The 8,440-nt window shown below is 35.7% G+C and overlaps 1 long non-coding RNA gene across 2 annotated transcripts; it reads right to left on the reverse strand.

The window, feature by feature from the left end:
- Positions 1–4,782: 4,782 nt before the first annotated feature.
- Positions 4,783–7,380, reverse strand: LOC141361583 (uncharacterized). 2 transcript variants are annotated; one of them, XR_012367725.1, is made up of 6 exons: positions 6,574–7,379; positions 5,924–5,982; positions 5,736–5,824; positions 5,549–5,637; positions 5,373–5,452; positions 4,783–5,189 (listed from the first exon to the last, which is right to left on the reverse strand). It is a non-coding gene; the product is annotated as an uncharacterized lncRNA (long non-coding RNA). The 2 variants fall into 2 exon arrangements; XR_012367726.1 differs by lacking the exon at positions 5,549–5,637 and having other exon boundaries at positions 6,574–7,380.
- Positions 7,381–8,440: the final 1,060 nt, after the last annotated feature.

Consider the following 8,440-nt stretch of genomic DNA (forward strand, 5'->3'; position numbering starts at 1 on the left):
ACAGACACAAACAGACGAAGAGACAGACAAACAAAAACAAACAAACATATAAACAAAGTCAGACAGACAGAGAGACCTACAGTATAGACAGACAAATACAAACACAGAGAGACAGACACATAGACAGGCAAAAATAAACAGGCAGACAGAAAGACAGACAGAAACATAGACAGAGAGCCATATATAGACAGACAAAAGCACAAACAGACAGAGACACACATAGACAGACAGACAGACAGACAGACAGACACATAGACAGAGACACATATATAGACAGACAAAAGCACAGACAGACAGACACACACATAGACAGACAGACACATAGACAGAGACACATATATAGACAGACAGGGACACAGATAGACAAAGACAAACATAGACAGACAGATAGACACATTGACAGAGACACACATATAGACAGACAGAAAAACAAATAAACACAGACACACATAGACAGACAGACACATAGACACATATATAGACAGACAGAAACACAGATAGACAGACAGATAAAAAGAAACAGACACATATATAGAAAGACAGAAGACATACATACAGACAAACAGACAGACACATGCATATATGGACAAACAGACAATACTGTAGACATACATACATACATTACATACATACATACATACATACATATATGTATATGAAGAAACAGAAAATAAGAAAGACAGGAGCAGAGAGAAAGCCGAAACAAACAAGACAGACAGAAATATATACATGTAGACAGACATATAGATTGATGAACATGGGTGATTGGCCTTTTTTAATTAGACAGGATGCAGGAAAAACATTGAGCCATGATCCCATTAGAGGGAGGAATAAAAAGAGGGAGGAGGAGAGGATGTATGTGTTTTTTCACAAGTAACAAGTTTGAACTCTCCTGTCTGAGTGAGCCATTCATTATAACTCTTATTACAGTAAACACACAGTTTATTATAAAATAACACGCACAAAGCCTGTCACACAGAGACAAGCGCCTTACACATAATCACACAAGCGAGTACATACGACTACACCGCAGTGTCAGGCAGCTTGCTGACGCCAACATGTGCAAGCAGCAATTTTACTGCTGTCCTTTCAATCTTCTTAAGCAGTCGTATCTAAGCAGCCGTATTACATGTTTAGTGCAGACAAACATAACCGTTCAATAATCTTGTCTCTTTCTGTATAACATGTTCTTACATATAGACTAATCTTAACCATGTATTAGCTATTAAAATATAAACTAAACTATTTCTTGCCCATCCCCATATACTGTAGGAGGTTGCATTTTACAAATTTTCACAGGACAGAGAACCTCAGAAATCATGGATAGTTAAAATGAGAAGTAAGTTGTAACACTAATAAAGTCCTACTGTATAACTAAGTACATATCTCCAATTCGTACAGATAACAAAAAACGCAAGGTATGAATACATAAAAAAAATTCCGGTAAGTTTTTTAAGCACATTGACCGAAATCAACAGAAGCAGGATTCATTTCTTACTACATGTACATATGTACACAACTTTATAATTTATTTAAATTTAATAATTTTTAAGTCAATGTCCATGTCTTGAAAAAAATGAGAAAATACATAGGACATACTCTAATGTTCTACACAAACTGGAGATTTATACTTAGTTGTTGTCATAAAATCTTGTATTTTTGCACTATATTGGTGTTTTAAAGAAAAGTAAACATGCTTACTACATGAGAAATAGACTGAACTCACGGAAAGTCATGTTATAGTCACACAAAATTGGATTAATTTATTTGTGTAGATGGAACAAAATTCAGTTTTTTTCTGTGTCTTGAGCACAAATGTCTTTTTCGTGTCACTTGCACAAATTTCTATAAATAGTTTTCATGTCAGTGGCACGACTTTCTATTTCATGTAATTTTATGTATTGTTTTCTCATTGTTTTTTCCCCTATTTTCTTACCATTGTCGCTTGGGGTTGAGGTTAGAATCACTTTCTGTTAAATTTTTAGACATCCTAACCCAAATCCCAACTCTAACCCCAACTCCAGGCGAGAATAGTTTCAAAAACTGAAGAAAAACATGTAGAAACCAATACATAGAAGTACGTCCTAACCAAAACCCCAAATTTAACCCCAACCCCAATCGACAATGATTTAAAAAAAAAAAAATGAGAAAACAATACATACAGTAAAATGACACGAAAAAAAAATCATGCCACGGACACGAAAAACTGTTTATAGAAATTTGTGCTGAGTGACAAGAATTTCGTGCCATGGACACAAATAAATTAATAAAATGTTTTGTGACTATAACACGACTTGCCGTGAGATCATGTTGCGAGAAATTAGCGATTAGCCAACAGGCTAAATCCAAAACAGATATTATGTACACAATGCGCTATTCTCATCTCAAATTAGGTTATATGTCCCTTCTTATTTTAATAATCAACACTTTCTGAGGTTCTTGGTCCTGTGGAAATTTGTAAAATGATATTTTCTGTGTTTTGATGGCTTAATGACCAGCATCCTGATACGAAACAATGGATTTAAAGCTCGCCGATGTCCATCCCTCACAGCCACGGTTTGGAATCAACATGGGGCGCTGAATAAAGCGTATTAAACAGACAAATGTGTCTGTTTGGGATGTTCTCTTTTATTCTGGACAGCAAGGGCAGTGACTGTAACATTGAGCGTATTTTTCACAGTATTAAACAGTTATACCGATTTCACCAGGCTCGGATAATTCTTCAAAAACAACACAAAGAATGGCCTTCTCATCTGCCATAGTTGCAACTCTTGTGTCATCAGAACAGGATGTTCAATAGGGCTGGGTATCGATTCAGATGTTCCAGATCAATTCGATTTTGATTCACAGGCTATCAAATTAGATTTTTGGTTCTGATTAGATTTTTGATTCTGATTCGATTTTGATCCCAATTCTCAATTCAAATACTCGATTCCCGATTCAACTCAATGAATATAGATTATATAGAATATTGTATTATATTATATTAGAATATTATTTATACTACAGGTCCGTTGAATGCTTGAATCTGATTGGCTGATGAACGTTCTGAGGTGTGCAATTATTTTCTGGGAAACGCATGGTGAACATAGTTCCAGTCAGCTCTCTTGACCGCATTACAGTTCCATATCACTTCGCACAGTTAACTGTAATAACGGACTAACAAAAACAAAATGACATACGATTTTCCGAGGCAATAACACCGCTTTTAAGAGACACACATAGGTAACTTGGCCTCGTTCACCCAATCTCTCTTGTTCGCCCTCTCTCTCTCTGTCTTTCTCTCTCTGTGGCTCTCTTTCTAATAACTTTGTTAATAACTGCATTAAAATGTTATCAACGGCTCAAGCCTCCATTGTCAGCTTTAAAATGACGTTTTGGAGCTAGCAAAAGAGCCATTGAATGAGACGCGCAAGAAATAGTCCTACTCATATCAATAGCGATTTAAGTACAAAAACCGAACAAATCCCTTTAAATATATCATGTGATTGATGTCTTGAGGTGTGGTAACCATAGTATAAGCGGAATAATTGACTCCGGGCCGTTAAATTATTGAAAAATAATGCACACCCGAGGTGTAAGGTCTACTCCGCTTCGCGTCGTGGCGCATCACCACTTCGGATGTGCATTATTTTTCTAATAATTCAACGGCCTGTCATCAATTATTCCTTACATGTATTATATTATATTAGAATATATTCGAATATAGACTGACTGAATGACCCTCAATTTCCACCGACTGCGGAAAGGCTGCGGATCCGCTGCGGAACGGCTGCGGATCCGCTGCGGAACGGCGGCGGAGTCAATCGGTTTCCATTCAAGTCAATGTGTGTATTTCCACTGACTGCATTCCGAATCCGTCATAGCTCCGGCCATCCGCAGCCCTCCGGCACAAATACGCAGAGCTTCTATTTTTGACGGATGCCGGACAGCTCCGCAGGGCGGAGCCATGACTTTATCGCGTGATCATACCTGAATTAGCGAGATCTCGTGTTGTGATCTGGGCTGGTTTGTAATAACGTCATAATTCAACGTCATAATGGGCGGAGAAGGAACTAGTTATCACGCGATCTTCATGTGAATTTGCGAGAACTCACGGGTCCTCGTCACTTCAGCACGTAGCCGCTCTGCAACAAATACGGATCCGGTGGGTATTGGCGGACGGCGAAGTGCAGAGCCGTAACGCAGCGCAGCCGATCTGCAGCCGCTCCGCAGTCGGTGGAAATTGAGGGTGAATGAATGACAGGCTCGCTTCTCGCTCCTTGGTAACATCATGCAAGGCAAAAAAGAGGGTGACATCTAGTGGAGAAGACTAGTAATTAGATTAACGTTAATTTTACGTTCAATGTTTGCGAAAATAAATCTGGGAAAAAAATCGATTCGTGGCCTTTGAGAATCGATTTGAATCAATCACGTAAAAAACGATTAATCAAAAATTAACACTGCATGAAAAGAGGTGTATCCGTACTAGGAAACTCCTGTAAACACTACTGATTTTCGGAAGTATCTACTAGTTCCACTGAGGGTAAACTACTAATTCCACCAAGTTAGGAAACTCCCGTAATGATACCAATTCGGATGTATCTTGCTGAGGGGATATCACCGTGGAATATGCAGCCATTTGTTGCCATGGGAAGTAATCCCATTGAAGATTTTGGCAGGGGCCACTTTCACACCTACAGAGGTACTGGAATTTCACACCTTTGCACAATTCTAGTGTCCCCATTGGTGTTTAATCTCAACACTGATTGGTTGCTTTTAAAACCAAAAAAGTGTTAGAAAGTGATTTTTGCAGTGTAGAATCAATCACAGAGCTCTGTCTTGGAATAATTCAAACATTTCTCACTGTAACACTGTAATTTCTCACATTTAAGAAAACCGGTTGCATTAAACCATTTAAGTTTTAAAACACATAGATTTGAGTACTGTGAACTTAAACAAATTGAGTCACATGCAGTTAAGCACTTATATTTAAGTTCACACTACCTAAATATAAGTGCATAATTGCACAAGACTTAAGTTCACAGTACTCAAATGTATGTTCCTTCAAAACCTAATGATCCAAGGCAACCAATTTCCCTAAATGGTTTGAGTTAAGTTAACTGTTAGGTTTTACATTGTAAAGCATATACTTGTCAGCAAAGGTAACGTTGATGCACCCTCATCTGGACAGACATCTCTTGGGAGCCCTTTGGAAATATAAAAGTACATATAAGTATTTGGCATAATACTATTACACATATACATATACAGATATACACACACATGACAAATCAAAATGATAAAGTTGTACATTTTAGAAAGTTTACATTAAACTATACAAAGATACAACAATATATGATCAAAGAACTTCATAATGTCCATCTTCATACTTGATATTCTGTGTTGATGTCCTCAGAGTCTCTGTGACGTTCTGCAGCTTCATTACAGTAGGCTACTTCAATATAGTTGTCTATCAAACACAGAATAAAAATAGAATCACATACATCATAACACATCTATTTACTATTTAACCTCTTTGATTTAATAATTTCATTATTAAACTTACATCATTTTGGCCAGATTGCAGTGACATCAATTTCTTCAGTGTCTGGATCAGTTTGATGTTTTAGCTTCCACTGTTACTTCATTATTTCTCTGTCAAACACAGAATTAAAAATCAAAATCACATACATCATAACACATCTATTTACTATTTAACCTCTTTGATTTAATAATTTCATTATTAAACTTACATCATTTTGGCCAGATTGCAGTGACATCAATTTCTTCAGTGTCTGGATCAGTCTGATGTTTTAGCTTCCACTGTTACTTCATTATTTCTCTGTCAAACACAGAATTAAAAATCAAAATCACATACATCATAACACATCTGTTTACTATTTAACCCGTTTGGTTTTTAAAATTGAATGAATATACTTACATCATCTTTACCCAGAAACCTCTTCAGCGTCCACAAGTTGACCACAGTGTACATGACCTCTGTAAACACAAACATGGATAGACTTCATATTTAAAGAGATGAAGAACAGCAAACATATTACGTTAAAATATATTATGACTCCAAGCTTCTTTACAATTAGCATCTAGGTTCTCTCAAAGTGAAGCTGGCTTTGTTACAAATCAATATAAAGCTATTAAAACCGTCTTGAAAAATAAGCCGCATCTACCAGAACTAAAGCAATGAGCTTTTAAACAACAAAAGATCGTCTGTTTATCATTTAAAATAGCAGAGAGACACTTGCTAGCTGCTAACATTTCCAACACACAAGTTACTGTTGCTTTGTTTGTTTTAAGCAAAGAACTTCTCATCTTGGCTTCTTTAAAGTTTTGTTTTAAAAACTTAAACATCGAATTGCTTCTTTTAACAGCCCGGTTTGAATGTTACTTCGCGTATTTTTAACCTCATGTTTACCGCTGTGTACCATGTATACCCTTAATGTTTTACTGTTTGTGCTTTAAATTCAAACAGTTCTAGTATAAAGACAAAAACGAATCATAGTAAATAACATAATATGAACAAATAGGCAACCGATCAGCGCGATGCAGACAAACTAATTAAATCAAACTTACCTTACTGTTGATGAGCAAACAAACAAAGAAAGACACTGAGAAGTCCAGGCTGTAACGGTTCGCGATTTTGAATTCTCCCGTCAAGCCCATAGGTCAAGCAGTCGCACCTGAAGAGTGGGGGCAGATGAGTGGGTGCAGGTGCATTCTGGGAAATGTAGTCCTTTTCTTTGGCGTTGTCACTGCTGTACCATATGCTGCTGTAGATGTAAACTACGAATTCCAAGGTGCATTGGATGCACTACAATCATTCCAGCCCAAGTTTGATTGATCCTCTGCTCGCACTTTATTATATACTTTTATATAATCCGCGTTTTCACACTATGCATGGTTCTTTATACTTGGTCATTAATAAAAAATATTTCTATAAAGTTTATAACGTTGACAAAACATGTTTAGTTGACAAACATGTTAACAGTTATTTTGAATGATGCTCAGATTTTCTTAAATATAAAATCTTTGATGAAATACAAAACTCTTTAAACATGCCTCAGGAATTATCTTTGGGTTTAGTGGATTAACTGCTCATCATTGGAAACATTGAACATATACCTAAATGAATTCTTACTTAAATATAAGTAAATACAAAACTAATGCTGAGTTAAGACATGTAACTTACTGAACTTACTTAATTACAACATGAACTCAAATTAATTCATTGTAAATGAATGCATTAACTAACAATGAAAAACATGTCATCTTAATGATGACTCTTAGTTTATGATAGTATATGCCTTAACTCAGCATTAGTTCATGTTAAAGTAAAAATACATGTATGTCTTTTATCACTGTGATATATGGACCCTTATTATATTATAAAGTCCCCATCTCATTTATTCAAATTGATTGATTGAAGACAAACATTATAATATGTGGACTGACTTTGTACAAGCATGCATTATCATATGCTAAACAGTTACCTCCTCAGATAAACTACACATTGATTGGTGCCCGAACATTTTCCTTACAAGGGCCAAACCTGACTGAGGGCCGTGGCCCAAAAGTAAATGTTGTTGTGTTATAATAAAATTAAAGTTGCTCTGATAAACCCTAATTTATAATTTTCTAATATTTTAAAAATAAATAAGCAAACATTACTCTGTTTATGCATAACTAATGCAGTTTTATTTTCCAAGGCTTTTTGTAGAAAAAATCATTTTGCCAACCAATTTAAAATATCCTTTTCTCTGTGTGCCACTGCCAAAACCTCTTCATTTTTAGCCTGTAGTACCCGAGTTCATTAAGTTTTGTGATGCATTTTATACACCTTCAAGTATGCATGAAACATAAAAAAATTCACTTTAATCCCTTGCATTTAATATTAATTTACATTTTTGTAATGTAAAAATACAACAAAAAATGATACATTTTAGAAAATGTTTAATTAAAAATATGAACATCTGCGTCAATGACTTTTGTTCTTTTTCCTTATCTCATGTGGCATGATGGGCCAAATTAAAGATCTATTGTGGGCCAACTTTGGGCACCTCTGGATTAGAAGTACAGTAGCTGACAGGTATCTGCAGATATGTTTACCCGAGTTTGTCAGTCAGTATCACCCAACATGTTTTGCATTCATGTGAAAGACTGTCTTTTAGATTATGGACCTGTCTATTAATATTTTTGTTTCTATTTTAAAAGATTTAATGAAATGTTAGGGTAGAATTATAATAACAATAGAAACAGTGAACTTCAAATCATGAGACATCAGCAAAATCAAGCAGCTTTACATTTCACTGACTAATTTATCAACATTCTAGCTAGCAAAAATGTGTTACATGATGTCGTTTGAACGGCTTCTTTTAAACGATGTATGCAGCATTGAGAGAAACGTGCACAATATTCTGACCTAGGGCAGTTGGAGACATGT

The sequence above is a fragment of the Misgurnus anguillicaudatus genome, chromosome 24 (genome assembly GCF_027580225.2).
Source record: "Misgurnus anguillicaudatus chromosome 24, ASM2758022v2, whole genome shotgun sequence".
Classification (NCBI taxonomy): domain Eukaryota; kingdom Metazoa; phylum Chordata; class Actinopteri; order Cypriniformes; family Cobitidae; genus Misgurnus; species Misgurnus anguillicaudatus.